The 20,465-nt window shown below is 35.3% G+C and overlaps 11 non-coding genes and 1 pseudogene across 11 annotated transcripts; all 12 read right to left on the bottom strand.

The window, feature by feature from the left end:
- Positions 1-44: 44 nt before the first annotated feature.
- On the bottom strand, positions 45-208 carry LOC134698422 (U1 spliceosomal RNA). Its single transcript, XR_010103379.1, has one exon. It is a non-coding gene; the product is annotated as a U1 spliceosomal RNA (small nuclear RNA).
- A 1,133-nt stretch (positions 209-1,341) lies between these two features.
- On the bottom strand, positions 1,342-1,505 carry LOC134698420 (U1 spliceosomal RNA). Its single transcript, XR_010103378.1, has one exon. It is a non-coding gene; the product is annotated as a U1 spliceosomal RNA (small nuclear RNA).
- A 1,133-nt stretch (positions 1,506-2,638) lies between these two features.
- LOC134698419 (U1 spliceosomal RNA) lies at positions 2,639-2,802 on the bottom strand. Its single transcript, XR_010103377.1, has one exon. It is a non-coding gene; the product is annotated as a U1 spliceosomal RNA (small nuclear RNA).
- A 1,133-nt stretch (positions 2,803-3,935) lies between these two features.
- Positions 3,936-4,099, bottom strand: LOC134698418 (U1 spliceosomal RNA). Its single transcript, XR_010103376.1, has one exon. It is a non-coding gene; the product is annotated as a U1 spliceosomal RNA (small nuclear RNA).
- Positions 4,100-5,232: 1,133 nt separating this feature from the next.
- LOC134698416 (U1 spliceosomal RNA) lies at positions 5,233-5,396 on the bottom strand. The gene has a single exon (XR_010103374.1). It is a non-coding gene; the product is annotated as a U1 spliceosomal RNA (small nuclear RNA).
- Positions 5,397-6,529: 1,133 nt separating this feature from the next.
- Positions 6,530-6,693, bottom strand: LOC134698415 (U1 spliceosomal RNA). The gene has a single exon (XR_010103373.1). It is a non-coding gene; the product is annotated as a U1 spliceosomal RNA (small nuclear RNA).
- A 1,133-nt stretch (positions 6,694-7,826) lies between these two features.
- LOC134698414 (U1 spliceosomal RNA) lies at positions 7,827-7,990 on the bottom strand. The gene has a single exon (XR_010103372.1). It is a non-coding gene; the product is annotated as a U1 spliceosomal RNA (small nuclear RNA).
- A 1,133-nt stretch (positions 7,991-9,123) lies between these two features.
- LOC134698413 (U1 spliceosomal RNA) lies at positions 9,124-9,287 on the bottom strand. The gene has a single exon (XR_010103371.1). It is a non-coding gene; the product is annotated as a U1 spliceosomal RNA (small nuclear RNA).
- A 1,133-nt stretch (positions 9,288-10,420) lies between these two features.
- LOC134698412 (U1 spliceosomal RNA) lies at positions 10,421-10,584 on the bottom strand. The gene has a single exon (XR_010103370.1). It is a non-coding gene; the product is annotated as a U1 spliceosomal RNA (small nuclear RNA).
- A 1,133-nt stretch (positions 10,585-11,717) lies between these two features.
- LOC134698477 (U1 spliceosomal RNA) lies at positions 11,718-11,852 on the bottom strand (annotated as a pseudogene).
- A 6,388-nt stretch (positions 11,853-18,240) lies between these two features.
- LOC134698449 (U1 spliceosomal RNA) lies at positions 18,241-18,404 on the bottom strand. Its single transcript, XR_010103407.1, has one exon. It is a non-coding gene; the product is annotated as a U1 spliceosomal RNA (small nuclear RNA).
- A 1,136-nt stretch (positions 18,405-19,540) lies between these two features.
- On the bottom strand, positions 19,541-19,704 carry LOC134698448 (U1 spliceosomal RNA). Its single transcript, XR_010103406.1, has one exon. It is a non-coding gene; the product is annotated as a U1 spliceosomal RNA (small nuclear RNA).
- Positions 19,705-20,465: the final 761 nt, after the last annotated feature.

Below are 20,465 nucleotides of genomic sequence, written 5' to 3'. Positions count from 1 at the left end.
TTTAGTATTTATTGGGAACTTCTCTTTACATTTGATTTATTAACCAGGGGATAGCGCGAACGCAGTCCCCCACACTAAAAAATTGCGTACCCGAGTTGCCCACATTTGGGGCAATCGCAGGCTTCAGCCTAACCGGAGTGCAATGGAAAGGCCTCGACCTGGGGAGACCGCCTTTTTGATCACGGTGCTCCCTGTACCAGGTAAGTATGCTTGGATATCTGACATTTGTCCATTTGAGTAAATCAGGAGTAACTTTATAAAGAGGTATTCGAACATATTATAGTCAGCCGATACATCAATTTAAAACATACAATAAAAAAAATCGACTTCGCATCGAGGGCCATTTGCCTCCTTCCACTGATTTCATTGAAACACGTTGGAGTATTAAAGACCGGGACACTTTTTCAGGACGATTTGTTGAAAGGGACCAAATAAAGTAGGATAACTCTGTGGATTAAAAACGTACTACGTACGTTCAGATCGCCATGATGCTTTCACACGGAATATCAATAATTGTTTAAAATTCACTCCTCCGCAATAAAGGAAAAAAAACCAACAAGAACTTTATTGTTTTTCCCTCCTTCGTCGCTTCAATTTCGTAACTGCCTTTCGTTCATACAACACTGTTTGCTTCTGTTTCGAATTCAGTTACCATTTTTACAGTGTACGCGCAAAATTTTAAAATCAAATTTACTCAATTTGGTGCGGGGGAAAAAAATCGACGGCAAAGCAATCATTTGCGTTTAAAATTGATAAAGGAGGGCGACAAAGGTCGCGAGATTATTTCTTGAATCCGTCCGTGCTGCACATGCAGTTTCCGCTTTTTCAATATAGCCAGGCAAATAAAATACGGCATCACTTTTCATCAAATGCACGTATTTTCCTCTTATGCAAATTAACAGGTATAGTTGAATTTCATACTATTTCAAATAGAAAAAAATAACTTGCCAACCAAAAACTTGTTTTCATCGTAAAGCAAATTGAATAAGCTTCCAAACTTAATTTATAGTTTTTACTTGTAGCAAGCGGATTTTTTTTTTTATGTAACTTAAACGGAGAGGCAAAACATGAAATTTACGGATGACGAGATAATGATTTAAACAAAACTTACTTATATGAAGTGTAGAAACCAAGTTGTCTGACTGAGAAATTAATTTGCTTCTTTATATCGTATACTCAAATTGATGAAATACAATGATATGAAACAAAAGAGTGGAAAACCGGTTTGCGATCATAATTTACGCTACTCCTGAACAGTCTCAGCGTATCAAAGAAAAAGTTTAACAACAGTTTCAAGTTTTAGTATTTATTGGGAACTTCTCTTTACATTTGATTTATTAACAGGGGATAGCGCGAACGCAGTCCCCCACACTAAAAAATTGCGTACCCGAGTTGCCCACATTTGGGGCAATCGCAGGCTTCAGCCTAACCGGAGTGCAATGGAAAGGCCTCGACCTGGGGAGACCGCCTTTTTGATCACGGTGCTCCCTGTACCAGGTAAGTATGCTTGGATATCTGACATTTGTCCATTTGAGTAAATCAGGAGTAACTTTATAAAGAGGTATTCGAACATATTATAGTCAGCCGATACATCAATTTAAAACATACAATAAAAAAAATCGACTTCGCATCGAGGGCCATTTGCCTCCTTCCACTGATTTCATTGAAACACGTTGGAGTATTAAAGACCGGGACACTTTTTCAGGACGATTTGTTGAAAGGGACCAAATAAAGTAGGATAACTCTGTGGATTAAAAACGTACTACGTACGTTCAGATCGCCATGATGCTTTCACACGGAATATCAATAATTGTTTAAAATTCACTCCTCCGCAATAAAGGAAAAAAAACCAACAAGAACTTTATTGTTTTTCCCTCCTTCGTCGCTTCAATTTCGTAACTGCCTTTCGTTCATACAACACTGTTTGCTTCTGTTTCGAATTCAGTTACCATTTTTACAGTGTACGCGCAAAATTTTAAAATCAAATTTACTCAATTTGGTGCGGGGGAAAAAAATCGACGGCAAAGCAATCATTTGCGTTTAAAATTGATAAAGGAGGGCGACAAAGGTCGCGAGATTATTTCTTGAATCCGTCCGTGCTGCACATGCAGTTTCCGCTTTTTCAATATAGCCAGGCAAATAAAATACGGCATCACTTTTCATCAAATGCACGTATTTTCCTCTTATGCAAATTAACAGGTATAGTTGAATTTCATACTATTTCAAATAGAAAAAAATAACTTGCCAACCAAAAACTTGTTTTCATCGTAAAGCAAATTGAATAAGCTTCCAAACTTAATTTATAGTTTTTACTTGTAGCAAGCGGATTTTTTTTTTTATGTAACTTAAACGGAGAGGCAAAACATGAAATTTACGGATGACGAGATAATGATTTAAACAAAACTTACTTATATGAAGTGTAGAAACCAAGTTGTCTGACTGAGAAATTAATTTGCTTCTTTATATCGTATACTCAAATTGATGAAATACAATGATATGAAACAAAAGAGTGGAAAACCGGTTTGCGATCATAATTTACGCTACTCCTGAACAGTCTCAGCGTATCAAAGAAAAAGTTTAACAACAGTTTCAAGTTTTAGTATTTATTGGGAACTTCTCTTTACATTTGATTTATTAACAGGGGATAGCGCGAACGCAGTCCCCCACACTAAAAAATTGCGTACCCGAGTTGCCCACATTTGGGGCAATCGCAGGCTTCAGCCTAACCGGAGTGCAATGGAAAGGCCTCGACCTGGGGAGACCGCCTTTTTGATCACGGTGCTCCCTGTACCAGGTAAGTATGCTTGGATATCTGACATTTGTCCATTTGAGTAAATCAGGAGTAACTTTATAAAGAGGTATTCGAACATATTATAGTCAGCCGATACATCAATTTAAAACATACAATAAAAAAAATCGACTTCGCATCGAGGGCCATTTGCCTCCTTCCACTGATTTCATTGAAACACGTTGGAGTATTAAAGACCGGGACACTTTTTCAGGACGATTTGTTGAAAGGGACCAAATAAAGTAGGATAACTCTGTGGATTAAAAACGTACTACGTACGTTCAGATCGCCATGATGCTTTCACACGGAATATCAATAATTGTTTAAAATTCACTCCTCCGCAATAAAGGAAAAAAAACCAACAAGAACTTTATTGTTTTTCCCTCCTTCGTCGCTTCAATTTCGTAACTGCCTTTCGTTCATACAACACTGTTTGCTTCTGTTTCGAATTCAGTTACCATTTTTACAGTGTACGCGCAAAATTTTAAAATCAAATTTACTCAATTTGGTGCGGGGGAAAAAAATCGACGGCAAAGCAATCATTTGCGTTTAAAATTGATAAAGGAGGGCGACAAAGGTCGCGAGATTATTTCTTGAATCCGTCCGTGCTGCACATGCAGTTTCCGCTTTTTCAATATAGCCAGGCAAATAAAATACGGCATCACTTTTCATCAAATGCACGTATTTTCCTCTTATGCAAATTAACAGGTATAGTTGAATTTCATACTATTTCAAATAGAAAAAAATAACTTGCCAACCAAAAACTTGTTTTCATCGTAAAGCAAATTGAATAAGCTTCCAAACTTAATTTATAGTTTTTACTTGTAGCAAGCGGATTTTTTTTTTTATGTAACTTAAACGGAGAGGCAAAACATGAAATTTACGGATGACGAGATAATGATTTAAACAAAACTTACTTATATGAAGTGTAGAAACCAAGTTGTCTGACTGAGAAATTAATTTGCTTCTTTATATCGTATACTCAAATTGATGAAATACAATGATATGAAACAAAAGAGTGGAAAACCGGTTTGCGATCATAATTTACGCTACTCCTGAACAGTCTCAGCGTATCAAAGAAAAAGTTTAACAACAGTTTCAAGTTTTAGTATTTATTGGGAACTTCTCTTTACATTTGATTTATTAACAGGGGATAGCGCGAACGCAGTCCCCCACACTAAAAAATTGCGTACCCGAGTTGCCCACATTTGGGGCAATCGCAGGCTTCAGCCTAACCGGAGTGCAATGGAAAGGCCTCGACCTGGGGAGACCGCCTTTTTGATCACGGTGCTCCCTGTACCAGGTAAGTATGCTTGGATATCTGACATTTGTCCATTTGAGTAAATCAGGAGTAACTTTATAAAGAGGTATTCGAACATATTATAGTCAGCCGATACATCAATTTAAAACATACAATAAAAAAAATCGACTTCGCATCGAGGGCCATTTGCCTCCTTCCACTGATTTCATTGAAACACGTTGGAGTATTAAAGACCGGGACACTTTTTCAGGACGATTTGTTGAAAGGGACCAAATAAAGTAGGATAACTCTGTGGATTAAAAACGTACTACGTACGTTCAGATCGCCATGATGCTTTCACACGGAATATCAATAATTGTTTAAAATTCACTCCTCCGCAATAAAGGAAAAAAAACCAACAAGAACTTTATTGTTTTTCCCTCCTTCGTCGCTTCAATTTCGTAACTGCCTTTCGTTCATACAACACTGTTTGCTTCTGTTTCGAATTCAGTTACCATTTTTACAGTGTACGCGCAAAATTTTAAAATCAAATTTACTCAATTTGGTGCGGGGGAAAAAAATCGACGGCAAAGCAATCATTTGCGTTTAAAATTGATAAAGGAGGGCGACAAAGGTCGCGAGATTATTTCTTGAATCCGTCCGTGCTGCACATGCAGTTTCCGCTTTTTCAATATAGCCAGGCAAATAAAATACGGCATCACTTTTCATCAAATGCACGTATTTTCCTCTTATGCAAATTAACAGGTATAGTTGAATTTCATACTATTTCAAATAGAAAAAAATAACTTGCCAACCAAAAACTTGTTTTCATCGTAAAGCAAATTGAATAAGCTTCCAAACTTAATTTATAGTTTTTACTTGTAGCAAGCGGATTTTTTTTTTTATGTAACTTAAACGGAGAGGCAAAACATGAAATTTACGGATGACGAGATAATGATTTAAACAAAACTTACTTATATGAAGTGTAGAAACCAAGTTGTCTGACTGAGAAATTAATTTGCTTCTTTATATCGTATACTCAAATTGATGAAATACAATGATATGAAACAAAAGAGTGGAAAACCGGTTTGCGATCATAATTTACGCTACTCCTGAACAGTCTCAGCGTATCAAAGAAAAAGTTTAACAACAGTTTCAAGTTTTAGTATTTATTGGGAACTTCTCTTTACATTTGATTTATTAACAGGGGATAGCGCGAACGCAGTCCCCCACACTAAAAAATTGCGTACCCGAGTTGCCCACATTTGGGGCAATCGCAGGCTTCAGCCTAACCGGAGTGCAATGGAAAGGCCTCGACCTGGGGAGACCGCCTTTTTGATCACGGTGCTCCCTGTACCAGGTAAGTATGCTTGGATATCTGACATTTGTCCATTTGAGTAAATCAGGAGTAACTTTATAAAGAGGTATTCGAACATATTATAGTCAGCCGATACATCAATTTAAAACATACAATAAAAAAAATCGACTTCGCATCGAGGGCCATTTGCCTCCTTCCACTGATTTCATTGAAACACGTTGGAGTATTAAAGACCGGGACACTTTTTCAGGACGATTTGTTGAAAGGGACCAAATAAAGTAGGATAACTCTGTGGATTAAAAACGTACTACGTACGTTCAGATCGCCATGATGCTTTCACACGGAATATCAATAATTGTTTAAAATTCACTCCTCCGCAATAAAGGAAAAAAAACCAACAAGAACTTTATTGTTTTTCCCTCCTTCGTCGCTTCAATTTCGTAACTGCCTTTCGTTCATACAACACTGTTTGCTTCTGTTTCGAATTCAGTTACCATTTTTACAGTGTACGCGCAAAATTTTAAAATCAAATTTACTCAATTTGGTGCGGGGGAAAAAAATCGACGGCAAAGCAATCATTTGCGTTTAAAATTGATAAAGGAGGGCGACAAAGGTCGCGAGATTATTTCTTGAATCCGTCCGTGCTGCACATGCAGTTTCCGCTTTTTCAATATAGCCAGGCAAATAAAATACGGCATCACTTTTCATCAAATGCACGTATTTTCCTCTTATGCAAATTAACAGGTATAGTTGAATTTCATACTATTTCAAATAGAAAAAAATAACTTGCCAACCAAAAACTTGTTTTCATCGTAAAGCAAATTGAATAAGCTTCCAAACTTAATTTATAGTTTTTACTTGTAGCAAGCGGATTTTTTTTTTTATGTAACTTAAACGGAGAGGCAAAACATGAAATTTACGGATGACGAGATAATGATTTAAACAAAACTTACTTATATGAAGTGTAGAAACCAAGTTGTCTGACTGAGAAATTAATTTGCTTCTTTATATCGTATACTCAAATTGATGAAATACAATGATATGAAACAAAAGAGTGGAAAACCGGTTTGCGATCATAATTTACGCTACTCCTGAACAGTCTCAGCGTATCAAAGAAAAAGTTTAACAACAGTTTCAAGTTTTAGTATTTATTGGGAACTTCTCTTTACATTTGATTTATTAACAGGGGATAGCGCGAACGCAGTCCCCCACACTAAAAAATTGCGTACCCGAGTTGCCCACATTTGGGGCAATCGCAGGCTTCAGCCTAACCGGAGTGCAATGGAAAGGCCTCGACCTGGGGAGACCGCCTTTTTGATCACGGTGCTCCCTGTACCAGGTAAGTATGCTTGGATATCTGACATTTGTCCATTTGAGTAAATCAGGAGTAACTTTATAAAGAGGTATTCGAACATATTATAGTCAGCCGATACATCAATTTAAAACATACAATAAAAAAAATCGACTTCGCATCGAGGGCCATTTGCCTCCTTCCACTGATTTCATTGAAACACGTTGGAGTATTAAAGACCGGGACACTTTTTCAGGACGATTTGTTGAAAGGGACCAAATAAAGTAGGATAACTCTGTGGATTAAAAACGTACTACGTACGTTCAGATCGCCATGATGCTTTCACACGGAATATCAATAATTGTTTAAAATTCACTCCTCCGCAATAAAGGAAAAAAAACCAACAAGAACTTTATTGTTTTTCCCTCCTTCGTCGCTTCAATTTCGTAACTGCCTTTCGTTCATACAACACTGTTTGCTTCTGTTTCGAATTCAGTTACCATTTTTACAGTGTACGCGCAAAATTTTAAAATCAAATTTACTCAATTTGGTGCGGGGGAAAAAAATCGACGGCAAAGCAATCATTTGCGTTTAAAATTGATAAAGGAGGGCGACAAAGGTCGCGAGATTATTTCTTGAATCCGTCCGTGCTGCACATGCAGTTTCCGCTTTTTCAATATAGCCAGGCAAATAAAATACGGCATCACTTTTCATCAAATGCACGTATTTTCCTCTTATGCAAATTAACAGGTATAGTTGAATTTCATACTATTTCAAATAGAAAAAAATAACTTGCCAACCAAAAACTTGTTTTCATCGTAAAGCAAATTGAATAAGCTTCCAAACTTAATTTATAGTTTTTACTTGTAGCAAGCGGATTTTTTTTTTTATGTAACTTAAACGGAGAGGCAAAACATGAAATTTACGGATGACGAGATAATGATTTAAACAAAACTTACTTATATGAAGTGTAGAAACCAAGTTGTCTGACTGAGAAATTAATTTGCTTCTTTATATCGTATACTCAAATTGATGAAATACAATGATATGAAACAAAAGAGTGGAAAACCGGTTTGCGATCATAATTTACGCTACTCCTGAACAGTCTCAGCGTATCAAAGAAAAAGTTTAACAACAGTTTCAAGTTTTAGTATTTATTGGGAACTTCTCTTTACATTTGATTTATTAACAGGGGATAGCGCGAACGCAGTCCCCCACACTAAAAAATTGCGTACCCGAGTTGCCCACATTTGGGGCAATCGCAGGCTTCAGCCTAACCGGAGTGCAATGGAAAGGCCTCGACCTGGGGAGACCGCCTTTTTGATCACGGTGCTCCCTGTACCAGGTAAGTATGCTTGGATATCTGACATTTGTCCATTTGAGTAAATCAGGAGTAACTTTATAAAGAGGTATTCGAACATATTATAGTCAGCCGATACATCAATTTAAAACATACAATAAAAAAAATCGACTTCGCATCGAGGGCCATTTGCCTCCTTCCACTGATTTCATTGAAACACGTTGGAGTATTAAAGACCGGGACACTTTTTCAGGACGATTTGTTGAAAGGGACCAAATAAAGTAGGATAACTCTGTGGATTAAAAACGTACTACGTACGTTCAGATCGCCATGATGCTTTCACACGGAATATCAATAATTGTTTAAAATTCACTCCTCCGCAATAAAGGAAAAAAAACCAACAAGAACTTTATTGTTTTTCCCTCCTTCGTCGCTTCAATTTCGTAACTGCCTTTCGTTCATACAACACTGTTTGCTTCTGTTTCGAATTCAGTTACCATTTTTACAGTGTACGCGCAAAATTTTAAAATCAAATTTACTCAATTTGGTGCGGGGGAAAAAAATCGACGGCAAAGCAATCATTTGCGTTTAAAATTGATAAAGGAGGGCGACAAAGGTCGCGAGATTATTTCTTGAATCCGTCCGTGCTGCACATGCAGTTTCCGCTTTTTCAATATAGCCAGGCAAATAAAATACGGCATCACTTTTCATCAAATGCACGTATTTTCCTCTTATGCAAATTAACAGGTATAGTTGAATTTCATACTATTTCAAATAGAAAAAAATAACTTGCCAACCAAAAACTTGTTTTCATCGTAAAGCAAATTGAATAAGCTTCCAAACTTAATTTATAGTTTTTACTTGTAGCAAGCGGATTTTTTTTTTTATGTAACTTAAACGGAGAGGCAAAACATGAAATTTACGGATGACGAGATAATGATTTAAACAAAACTTACTTATATGAAGTGTAGAAACCAAGTTGTCTGACTGAGAAATTAATTTGCTTCTTTATATCGTATACTCAAATTGATGAAATACAATGATATGAAACAAAAGAGTGGAAAACCGGTTTGCGATCATAATTTACGCTACTCCTGAACAGTCTCAGCGTATCAAAGAAAAAGTTTAACAACAGTTTCAAGTTTTAGTATTTATTGGGAACTTCTCTTTACATTTGATTTATTAACAGGGGATAGCGCGAACGCAGTCCCCCACACTAAAAAATTGCGTACCCGAGTTGCCCACATTTGGGGCAATCGCAGGCTTCAGCCTAACCGGAGTGCAATGGAAAGGCCTCGACCTGGGGAGACCGCCTTTTTGATCACGGTGCTCCCTGTACCAGGTAAGTATGCTTGGATATCTGACATTTGTCCATTTGAGTAAATCAGGAGTAACTTTATAAAGAGGTATTCGAACATATTATAGTCAGCCGATACATCAATTTAAAACATACAATAAAAAAAATCGACTTCGCATCGAGGGCCATTTGCCTCCTTCCACTGATTTCATTGAAACACGTTGGAGTATTAAAGACCGGGACACTTTTTCAGGACGATTTGTTGAAAGGGACCAAATAAAGTAGGATAACTCTGTGGATTAAAAACGTACTACGTACGTTCAGATCGCCATGATGCTTTCACACGGAATATCAATAATTGTTTAAAATTCACTCCTCCGCAATAAAGGAAAAAAAACCAACAAGAACTTTATTGTTTTTCCCTCCTTCGTCGCTTCAATTTCGTAACTGCCTTTCGTTCATACAACACTGTTTGCTTCTGTTTCGAATTCAGTTACCATTTTTACAGTGTACGCGCAAAATTTTAAAATCAAATTTACTCAATTTGGTGCGGGGGAAAAAAATCGACGGCAAAGCAATCATTTGCGTTTAAAATTGATAAAGGAGGGCGACAAAGGTCGCGAGATTATTTCTTGAATCCGTCCGTGCTGCACATGCAGTTTCCGCTTTTTCAATATAGCCAGGCAAATAAAATACGGCATCACTTTTCATCAAATGCACGTATTTTCCTCTTATGCAAATTAACAGGTATAGTTGAATTTCATACTATTTCAAATAGAAAAAAATAACTTGCCAACCAAAAACTTGTTTTCATCGTAAAGCAAATTGAATAAGCTTCCAAACTTAATTTATAGTTTTTACTTGTAGCAAGCGGATTTTTTTTTTTATGTAACTTAAACGGAGAGGCAAAACATGAAATTTACGGATGACGAGATAATGATTTAAACAAAACTTACTTATATGAAGTGTAGAAACCAAGTTGTCTGACTGAGAAATTAATTTGCTTCTTTATATCGTATACTCAAATTGATGAAATACAATGATATGAAACAAAAGAGTGGAAAACCGGTTTGCGATCATAATTTACGCTACTCCTGAACAGTCTCAGCGTATCAAAGAAAAAGTTTAACAACAGTTTCAAGTTTTAGTATTTATTGGGAACTTCTCTTTACATTTGATTTATTAACAGGGGATAGCGCGAACGCAGTCCCCCACACTAAAAAATTGCGTACCCGAGTTGCCCACATTTGGGGCAATCGCAGGCTTCAGCCTAACCGGAGTGCAATGGAAAGGCCTCGACCTGGGGAGACCGCCTTTTTGATCACGGTGCTCCCTGTACCAGGTAAGTATGCTTGGATATCTGACATTTGTCCATTTGAGTAAATCAGGAGTAACTTTATAAAGAGGTATTCGAACATATTATAGTCAGCCGATACATCAATTTAAAACATACAATAAAAAAAATCGACTTCGCATCGAGGGCCATTTGCCTCCTTCCACTGATTTCATTGAAACACGTTGGAGTATTAAAGACCGGGACACTTTTTCAGGACGATTTGTTGAAAGGGACCAAATAAAGTAGGATAACTCTGTGGATTAAAAACGTACTACGTACGTTCAGATCGCCATGATGCTTTCACACGGAATATCAATAATTGTTTAAAATTCACTCCTCCGCAATAAAGGAAAAAAAACCAACAAGAACTTTATTGTTTTTCCCTCCTTCGTCGCTTCAATTTCGTAACTGCCTTTCGTTCATACAACACTGTTTGCTTCTGTTTCGAATTCAGTTACCATTTTTACAGTGTACGCGCAAAATTTTAAAATCAAATTTACTCAATTTGGTGCGGGGGAAAAAAATCGACGGCAAAGCAATCATTTGCGTTTAAAATTGATAAAGGAGGGCGACAAAGGTCGCGAGATTATTTCTTGAATCCGTCCGTGCTGCACATGCAGTTTCCGCTTTTTCAATATAGCCAGGCAAATAAAATACGGCATCACTTTTCATCAAATGCACGTATTTTCCTCTTATGCAAATTAACAGGTATAGTTGAATTTCATACTATTTCAAATAGAAAAAAATAACTTGCCAACCAAAAACTTGTTTTCATCGTAAAGCAAATTGAATAAGCTTCCAAACTTAATTTATAGTTTTTACTTGTAGCAAGCGGATTTTTTTTTTTATGTAACTTAAACGGAGAGGCAAAACATGAAATTTACGGATGACGAGATAATGATTTAAACAAAACTTACTTATATGAAGTGTAGAAACCAAGTTGTCTGACTGAGAAATTAATTTGCTTCTTTATATCGTATACTCAAATTGATGAAATACAATGATATGAAACAAAAGAGTGGAAAACCGGTTTGCGATCATAATTTACGCTACTCCTGAACAGTCTCAGCGTATCAAAGAAAAAGTTTAACAACAGTTTCAAGTTTTAGTATTTATTGGGAACTTCTCTTTACATTTGATTTATTAACAGGGGATAGCGCGAACGCAGTCCCCCACACTAAAAAATTGCGTACCCGAGTTGCCCACATTTGGGGCAATCGCAGGCTTCAGCCTAACCGGAGTGCAATGGAAAGGCCTCGACCTGGGGAGACCTTTTTTTTTTATATTTCAAACACTTTATTCAATAAATCATATACATAGTACAATTATGTTAAAACAGAAATATCACAGATAATACATTGTACAGTGTTATATGAAATACAAATATCATGAATATTAACAATCAAATTATACACAATATTATATTAGAAGAAGGTTATCACTAACTCTTCATCTTCAACTTTACAAAATAAATCCGATATACACCAAAATTCAATAAATTTTTCCAAAGGAAAACGTTCAAAATCTGCTAAAATACGTAATCTTAACTGTTGTAGAAAGAATATATAAATATCATTGGGTAACACATGTTTTCTATCAAACTTTTTCCAATTACGAACAATCCAAATGGTTTTACAGTACAATCCAATTAATAACAGTATAACACTTTTTAACTTTTTACCAGTTACAATAATGTTTCTAAATAAAATATGTTCAAAGTCTAACAACAACATGCCATTAGACAATGAAAAAATCCAATTCTTAATTAAAGAAAACAATACTTTAATTTGAACACAGTCACAAAAAAGGTGCTTTAAAGTTTCTGGTTCTCTTGCACAAAAAGTGCATCTATTACTTTTATATACATTATGATTAAACAATAAATTATTAATTGGTAAAATACCATGAACAATTTTAAATATCACATCTCTAGAAAATCTATCCATAAATTTATCAAATACATTTTTAAAAACAGGTGTAAATTCTACATCTGGATTTTTTTCTACTATCTTAGGAGTATAATCAAAACTCTCCAATAACAATTTATACAAAACTTTTGTGGTTACTCCCCTTATATCACTATTATCACAAACAACTTTAAACTCTGTATAAACATCAATACACTTTTGATAAAAAGGTGAAATGTATTCACTATGTGGTATATTTAAAGACCTGAATTCATCATTATAAAATCGTAATGTGAATCCAACCCAATAAATAGAAAATTTTACAAACTTTACCTGTCGACTATTTATAATATCACATAAATGCTTCAAGCGTAACGCTTTCAGCTTACAATTTATATTAATAACATTTAAACCTCCACGTGGTTTATCTAAGTACATATTATTTCTACTCAACATTTCTACTTTACCATTCCATATAAATTGAAAAATACATCTTTGAAACTTTTGAATATAATATTTGGACATAAATAAAACACTTCCTACATACCATATTTTAGAACATGCTAATACATTAATAATCAATGATTTTTCTAATAAAGACAAACTTCTAAATCTCCACATATTCAACATTTTTTCAAATTTAATAAAAATAGGATGCCAAATATCATCTTGGGTAATATTATTACCAGTTTTAATACCAATAATTTTCATACTTTCGACAAAATCGATTCCAAATCTATAATTATCTTTTCTATCTTTCCAAGCACCTAACCAAATACCTTTGGTTTTAGTTTTGTTCAACTTGGAACCAGTACCTTTACCATATAAATCAATCAAATACAAAAATTTAGTAATACTTTTATCAGTAGTTAAAATACCAGTGCTATCATCAGCAAAAACAGAAATCTTACAATTATCACAAGTACCAGGTAAATTAATACCTACAATATCTTTATCTTTAATAACTTTTCTAATAAATGGTTCTAAACATAATATGTATAATAAAGGAGATAAACTGCACCCTTGTTTTACAGAGCGAGTTATCTTTACAGGATTAGAAATAAAATTATTAACAAGAATACAAGATGACAAATCATTATACAATATTTTAACCCATTTTATCAAATTGGGTCCAAAATTAAATTTTTCTAAAACTTTAAACATAAATTCATGTACAATTTTATCAAAAGCTTTCTCTTGATCCAAAGAAACAAAAGCACATTTTAAATTTTTCTGGTTTATATAATCAACAATATTACGATGCAAGTGAGCATTATCTAATATAGAGCGACCTCTTAATGCACAAGTTTGGTCTATACCTATAATCTTATCAGACACTAGGCCCATTCTAGTACATATAATTTTACTTAAAATTTTAACATCAATATTCAACAAGCTAATAGGACGGTAGAATTTAACATCATAATGCTTAGCACTATCTTTACATATTAAAGTAATATAACTTAGTTTCTGGGAATCAGACAAAGTATTCTCAGAAAAAATATTTTCATATAATGACAATAACATAGGACCAAAAATATCTATAAATGTAAGATAAAATTCTTTTGATAAGCCATCCGGACCGGGTGACTTATTGTTTTCCATACCTTTTAAAGAAGTTACAATTTCATCAATAATAATTGGAGTCTCACATAAATTCATATCAAAATCATCTAAAACAGGTAAATCTTCTAAGAAAAAATCCATAACATCTTTATCAATGGGTTCATTTGTAAATAACTCTGTATAAAAATCTTCAAATTGTTTCATAATATCAATCTGTTTATCAAAAATGACACCATCTTTTCTAATTTCAGAAATCTTTTTCTTTTTACCTTTCTTCACTTCTCTTTGAAAAAAATATTTCGTAACACGTTCACTATTGTCTAAAAGTTTCGCTTTACCTCTAATTTGTGAACCTCGAAAATCATTTAAATAATATTGTTTAATCTCATCTTTCAAAACACTAATTTGTTCAAAATAATTACCTGGAGACTTGCTCTCCAATTTACACAATCTAAAATATCTCTTCTCTAAATCTTTAATAACAGCATGTTTAATTCTATTTTTCTTTTTACAATAATCAATACAAAAAGTTTTAATATTTTCTTTAAAATAATCCCATACATCAATACATATATCTAAACCATCACTAAATTCAATAAACCATTCTCTAAACTTAATACAAAAAAGTTTATCTGTCAATATAGAATTGTTCAGTTTCCAATAACCGTTCCCATTCTTGACCTCAGTCACGCTATTTATAGACATAAAAACGCAATCATGGTCAGAAAAAGAAAAAGGTAAGTTAATACAACGATTTACATTAGGTTTTAAATCTGTCGATAGATAAATTCTGTCTAAGCGACAAGAAACATTTGGACTCCGCCAGGTAACATTTACCTGGTTAGGATATAAAGTTCTATAAATATCAAAAAGTTCAAAATCTAGTACAATAGATTTTAGTTTATCTGCACCATCTAAACCTCTATTAACATTACCACCAATCTTATCTAATTTAGTATTGACAATACAATTAAAATCACCGCCAATTATTTTATAACTCTGTGTCATAACAAAAGGATAAATATCATCAAAAAATTGTTTTCTATCATTACTCTCATTTGGTGCGTAAACATTAAATAAACGATATAAAACATTGTCAATTTTAACATCTATATATTGAAATCTTCCATCTAAATCTCGATGGTATTTAACAATTACAAAATCAATAGAATGTGAAATAAAAATAGCAGTTCCACGGCTAAAGTTTGAGCCGAAGTTCCAAAAACATCTATACATATCAAAATAGGTATTTAATTCATTACTGATAGTTGAATTTGAAACATGTGTTTCTTGCAAAAATAAAATGTGAAAATTATTTCTCAAACAAAAATCTTTTAAAGCATATTGACATTTAATATTAAGTAGACCATTAACATTTAATGATGCTACGTTAATTTTATTCTCTTTTTCAGATATGGTCATTTAAAGGTAAGTATAAAATAAATCATACAGATAGGTAAATAATTAATTAAAGGTAATATATTAATTACAGGTAAAGTATAAAATGAAAAATATAGATTTGTACTTTTAACATGAGTAGTATTTAAATGTTCTGACAGTGAAAATATAAAGTGGACAAACAGGTACGTGCACTTTATCAAAATATAACAATAGAAATAAAATATACAGGTGAGTAGTATTTTAAACATTGATTTGAAATAGAATACAGTTTTATAAGAGCCATAATGGGGCTCTATACCATTGTATAAGGTAGACCTAACATAATAATTATAATATATAGACAAATATATAAAACAATTAAAAATTAGAAATGTTACAAAAACAATTAGAATACACCTATAAAAGGTTGAAAAAGAATAAACAATCTCATAGTCCAAGGGCGTAAAGGCAGTCATTTCAGGGGGGGTTATTCAATTTTCAAAGTCCGTTAACAAATATATAATAATCAATCTACATCTACATCTACAGGGTTATCTTGACTGTTCTTAATGTCACCTAGCATATCCATCACTTTTTCCCTTGTCCCGTTATTCCAAATTACTGTACCTTCTTCCTTTACCAACTGTTTCTTTCCACTTTCATCATCTTCTTCCTCACCGTCCACCTCTCTTCCTCTCTTCCTCGTCTCCGAAGAGTCCATCTCCTCTACAACAACAGGATCCGCCCCCACCCGCGCTTGTCTTGCGGGGGGCCCATTATCCTTCTCCGCCCCCTCCCGCGCTTGTCTTGCGGGGGGCCCATTTTCCTTCTCCGCCTCCTCCCGCGCTTGTCCTGCGGGGGGCCCATTCTCGTTATCCGCCCCCACCCGCGCTTGTCCTGCGGGGGGCCCATTAACTTCTGTTTCCTTCCGCGTTTGACTTGCGGAAGGAACATCTCCAGCTGCCTCTCCAGGGTCCAATCTTGCCATCTGGGCGTAGGTCTTCTTCTGGGCCGCTGTCTCAGGGCAGGTGGCTCTGTGGTGTCCAAACTGGTTGCACCTAAGACAGAGGCTCTGACGTCCTTGCACAGTAACCAGAACATCCCGGTTGTAGCATCGGCCACGATGGGGAATGCTCTGGTACTGTGCCTCGTTCACCTTCATGCTCCCTACGAGGGTACCTGTTTTCAACATGATACCCTCGTATAGTGTTTCTTCTTCCTCTAACCTAACATTCTGTCCAAAGTTGCCCAGCCATTGGCACACCAAATCTTTTCTCATATGATGAGGGAACCAATGGACCCTCAACCGTACAACTCTACTGTCAATGCGGTCAAGCACTACCGCTCCGTCGCCAACTTGTCTCCTTTCACCGGTTCCAAGTAATTCGGCCTCTACTTCTGTCTTAAAACTGACATACCATTCTACACCCTCTCCAGTTTTGTAGATTGCTTCGAGTTGTTGAATGTCTAACAGATCTTGAAGAGCGTTAATCACTTGTCCTCTCGTGTTAACCTTCACTTTCGAGAATTTGGCTCTCAGAGTTCGTCTAATGATATCTGTTGCATAATATGCGTCCATATCTTAAAAGTAGAGACGGGCGGCCGCGAAGCCACTACCGTCAACACCTGGATTTGTCTTCGAACACGTTAGATCACGGTGCTCCCTGTACCAGGTAAGTATGCTTGGATATCTGACATTTGTCCATTTGAGTAAATCAGGAGTAACTTTATAAAGAGGTATTCGAACATATTATAGTCAGCCGATACATCATTTTAAAACATACAATAAAAAAAATCGACTTCGCATCGAGGGCCATTTGCCTCCTTCCACTGATTTCATTGAAACACGTTGGTGTATTAAAGACCGGGACACTTTTTCAGGACGATTTGTTGAAAGGGGCCAAATAAAGTAGGATAACTCTGTGGATTAAAAACGTACTATGTACGTTCAGATCGCCATGATGCTTTCACACGGAATATCAATAATTGTTTACAATTCACTCCTCCGCAATAAATAAAAAAAAAAAAATCAACAAGAACTTTATTGTTTTTCCCTCTTTCGTCGCTTCAATTTCGTAACTGCCTTTCGTTTATACAACACTGTTTGCTTCTGTTTCGTATTCAGTTACCATTTTTACATGTACGCGCAAAATTTTAAAATCAAATTTATTCAATTTGGTGCGAGGGAAAAAAAATCGACGGCAAAGCAATCATTTGCGTTTAAAATTGATAAAGGAGGGCGACAAAGGTCGCGAGATGATTTCTTGAATCCGTCCGTGCTGCACATGCAGTTTCCGCTTTTTCAATAAAGCCAGGCAAATAAAATACGGCATCACTTTTCATCAAATGCACGTATTTTCCTCTTATGCAAATTAACCGGTATAGTTGAATTTCATATAATTTCAAATAGAAAAAATAATTTGCCAACCAAAAACTTGTTTTCATCGTAAAGCAAATTGAATTAGCTTCCAAACTTAATTTATAGTTTTTACTTGTAACAAGCGGATTTTTTTTCATGTTACTTAAACGGAGAGGCAAAACTTGAAATTTACGGATGACGAGATAATAATTTAAAACAAAACTTACTGATATGAGGTGTAGAAACCAAGTTGTCTGACTGAGAAATTAATTTGCTTCTTTATATCGTATACTCAAATTGATGAAATACAATGATATGAAACAAAAGAGTGGAAAAACCGGTTTGCGATCACAATTTACGCTACTCCTGAACAGTCTCAGCGTACCAAAGAAAAAGTTTAACAACAGTTTCAAGTTTTAGGATTTATTGGGAACTTTTCTTAACATTTGATTTATTAACAGGGGATAGCGCGAACGCAGTCCCCCACACTAAAAAATTGCGTACCCGAGTTGCCCACATTTGGGGCAATCGCAGGCTTCAGCCTAACCGGAGTGCAATGGAAAGGCCTCGACCTGGGGAGACCGCCTGTTTGATCACGGTGCTCCCTGTACCAGGTAAGTATGCTTGGATATCTGACATTTGTCCATTTGAGTAAATCAGGAGTAACTTTATAAAGAGGTATTCGAACATATTATAGTCAGCCGATACATCATTTTAAAACATACAATAAAAAAAATCGACTTCGCATCGAGGGCCATTTGCCTCCTTCCACTGATTTCATTGAAACACGTTGGTGTATTAAAGACCGGGACACTTTTTCAGGACGATTTGTTGAAAGGGGCCAAATAAAGTAGGATAACTCTGTGGATTAAAAACGTACTATGTACGTTCAGATCGCCATGATGCTTTCACACGGAATATCAATAATTGTTTACAATTCACTCCTCCGCAATAAATAAAAAAAAAAAAATCAACAAGAACTTTATTGTTTTTCCCTCTTTCGTCGCTTCAATTTCGTAACTGCCTTTCGTTTATACAACACTGTTTGCTTCTGTTTCGTATTCAGTTACCATTTTTACATGTACGCGCAAAATTTTAAAATCAAATTTATTCAATTTGGTGCGAGGGAAAAAAAATCGACGGCAAAGCAATCATTTGCGTTTAAAATTGATAAAGGAGGGCGACAAAGGTCGCGAGATGATTTCTTGAATCCGTCCGTGCTGCACATGCAGTTTCCGCTTTTTCAATAAAGCCAGGCAAATAAAATACGGCATCACTTTTCATCAAATGCACGTATTTTCCTCTTATGCAAATTAACCGGTATAGTTGAATTTCATATAATTTCAAATAGAAAAAATAATTTGCCAACCAAAAACTTGTTTTCATCGTAAAGCAAATTGAATTAGCTTCCAAACTTAATTTATAGTTTTTACTTGTAACAAGCGGATTTTTTTTCATGTTACTTAAACGGAGAGGCAAAACTTGAAATTTACGGATGACGAGATAATAATTTAAAACAAAACTTACTGATATGAGGTGTAGAAACCAAGTTGTCTGACTGAGAAATTAATTTGCTTCTTTATATCGTATACTCAAATTGATGAAATACAATGATATGAAACAAAAGAGTGGAAAAACCGGTTTGCGATCACAATTTACGCTACTCCTGAACAGTCTCAGCGTACCAAAGAAAAAGTTTAACAACAGTTTCAAGTTTTAGGATTTATTGGGAACTTTTCTTAACATTTGATTTATTAACAGGGGATAGCGCGAACGCAGTCCCCCACACTAAAAAATTGCGTACCCGAGTTGCCCACATTTGGGGCAATCGCAGGCTTCAGCCTAACCGGAGTGCAATGGAAAGGCCTCGACCTGGGGAGACCGCCTGTTTGATCACGGTGCTCCCTGTACCAGGTAAGTATGCTTGGATATCTGACATTTGTCCATTTGAGTAAATCAGGAGTAACTTTATAAAGAGGTATTCGAACATATTATAGTCAGCCGATACATCATTTTAAAACATACAATAAAAAAAATCGACTTCGCATCGAGGGCCATTTGCCTCCTTCCACTGATTTCATTGAAACACGTTGGTGTATTAAAGACCGGGACACTTTTTCAGGACGATTTGTTGAAAGGGGCCAAATAAAGTAGGATAACTCTGTGGATTAAAAACGTACTATGTACGTTCAGATCGCCATGATGCTTTCACACGGAATATCAATAATTGTTTACAATTCACTCCTCCGCAATAAATAAAAAAAAAAAAATCAACAAGAACTTTATTGTTTTTCCCTCTTTCGTCGCTTCAATTTCGTAACTGCCTTTCGTTTATACAACACTGTTTGCTTCTGTTTCGTATTCAGTTACCATTTTTACATGTACGCGCAAAATTTTAAAATCAAATTTATTCAATTTGGTGCGAGGGAAAAAAAATCGACGGCAAAGCAATCATTTGCGTTTAAAATTGATAAAGGAGGGCGACAAAGGTCGCGAGATGATTTCTTGAATCCGTCCGTGCTGCACATGCAGTTTCCGCTTTTTCAATAAAGCCAGGCAAATAAAATACGGCATCACTTTTCATCAAATGCACGTATTTTCCTCTTATGCAAATTAACCGGTATAGTTGAATTTCATATAATTTCAAATAGAAAAAATAATTTGCCAACCAAAAACTTGTTTT

The sequence above is a fragment of the Mytilus trossulus genome, chromosome 14 (assembly GCF_036588685.1).
Source record: "Mytilus trossulus isolate FHL-02 chromosome 14, PNRI_Mtr1.1.1.hap1, whole genome shotgun sequence".
Classification (NCBI taxonomy): domain Eukaryota; kingdom Metazoa; phylum Mollusca; class Bivalvia; order Mytilida; family Mytilidae; genus Mytilus; species Mytilus trossulus.
This window is presented reverse-complemented; position numbering and strand designations above follow the sequence as displayed.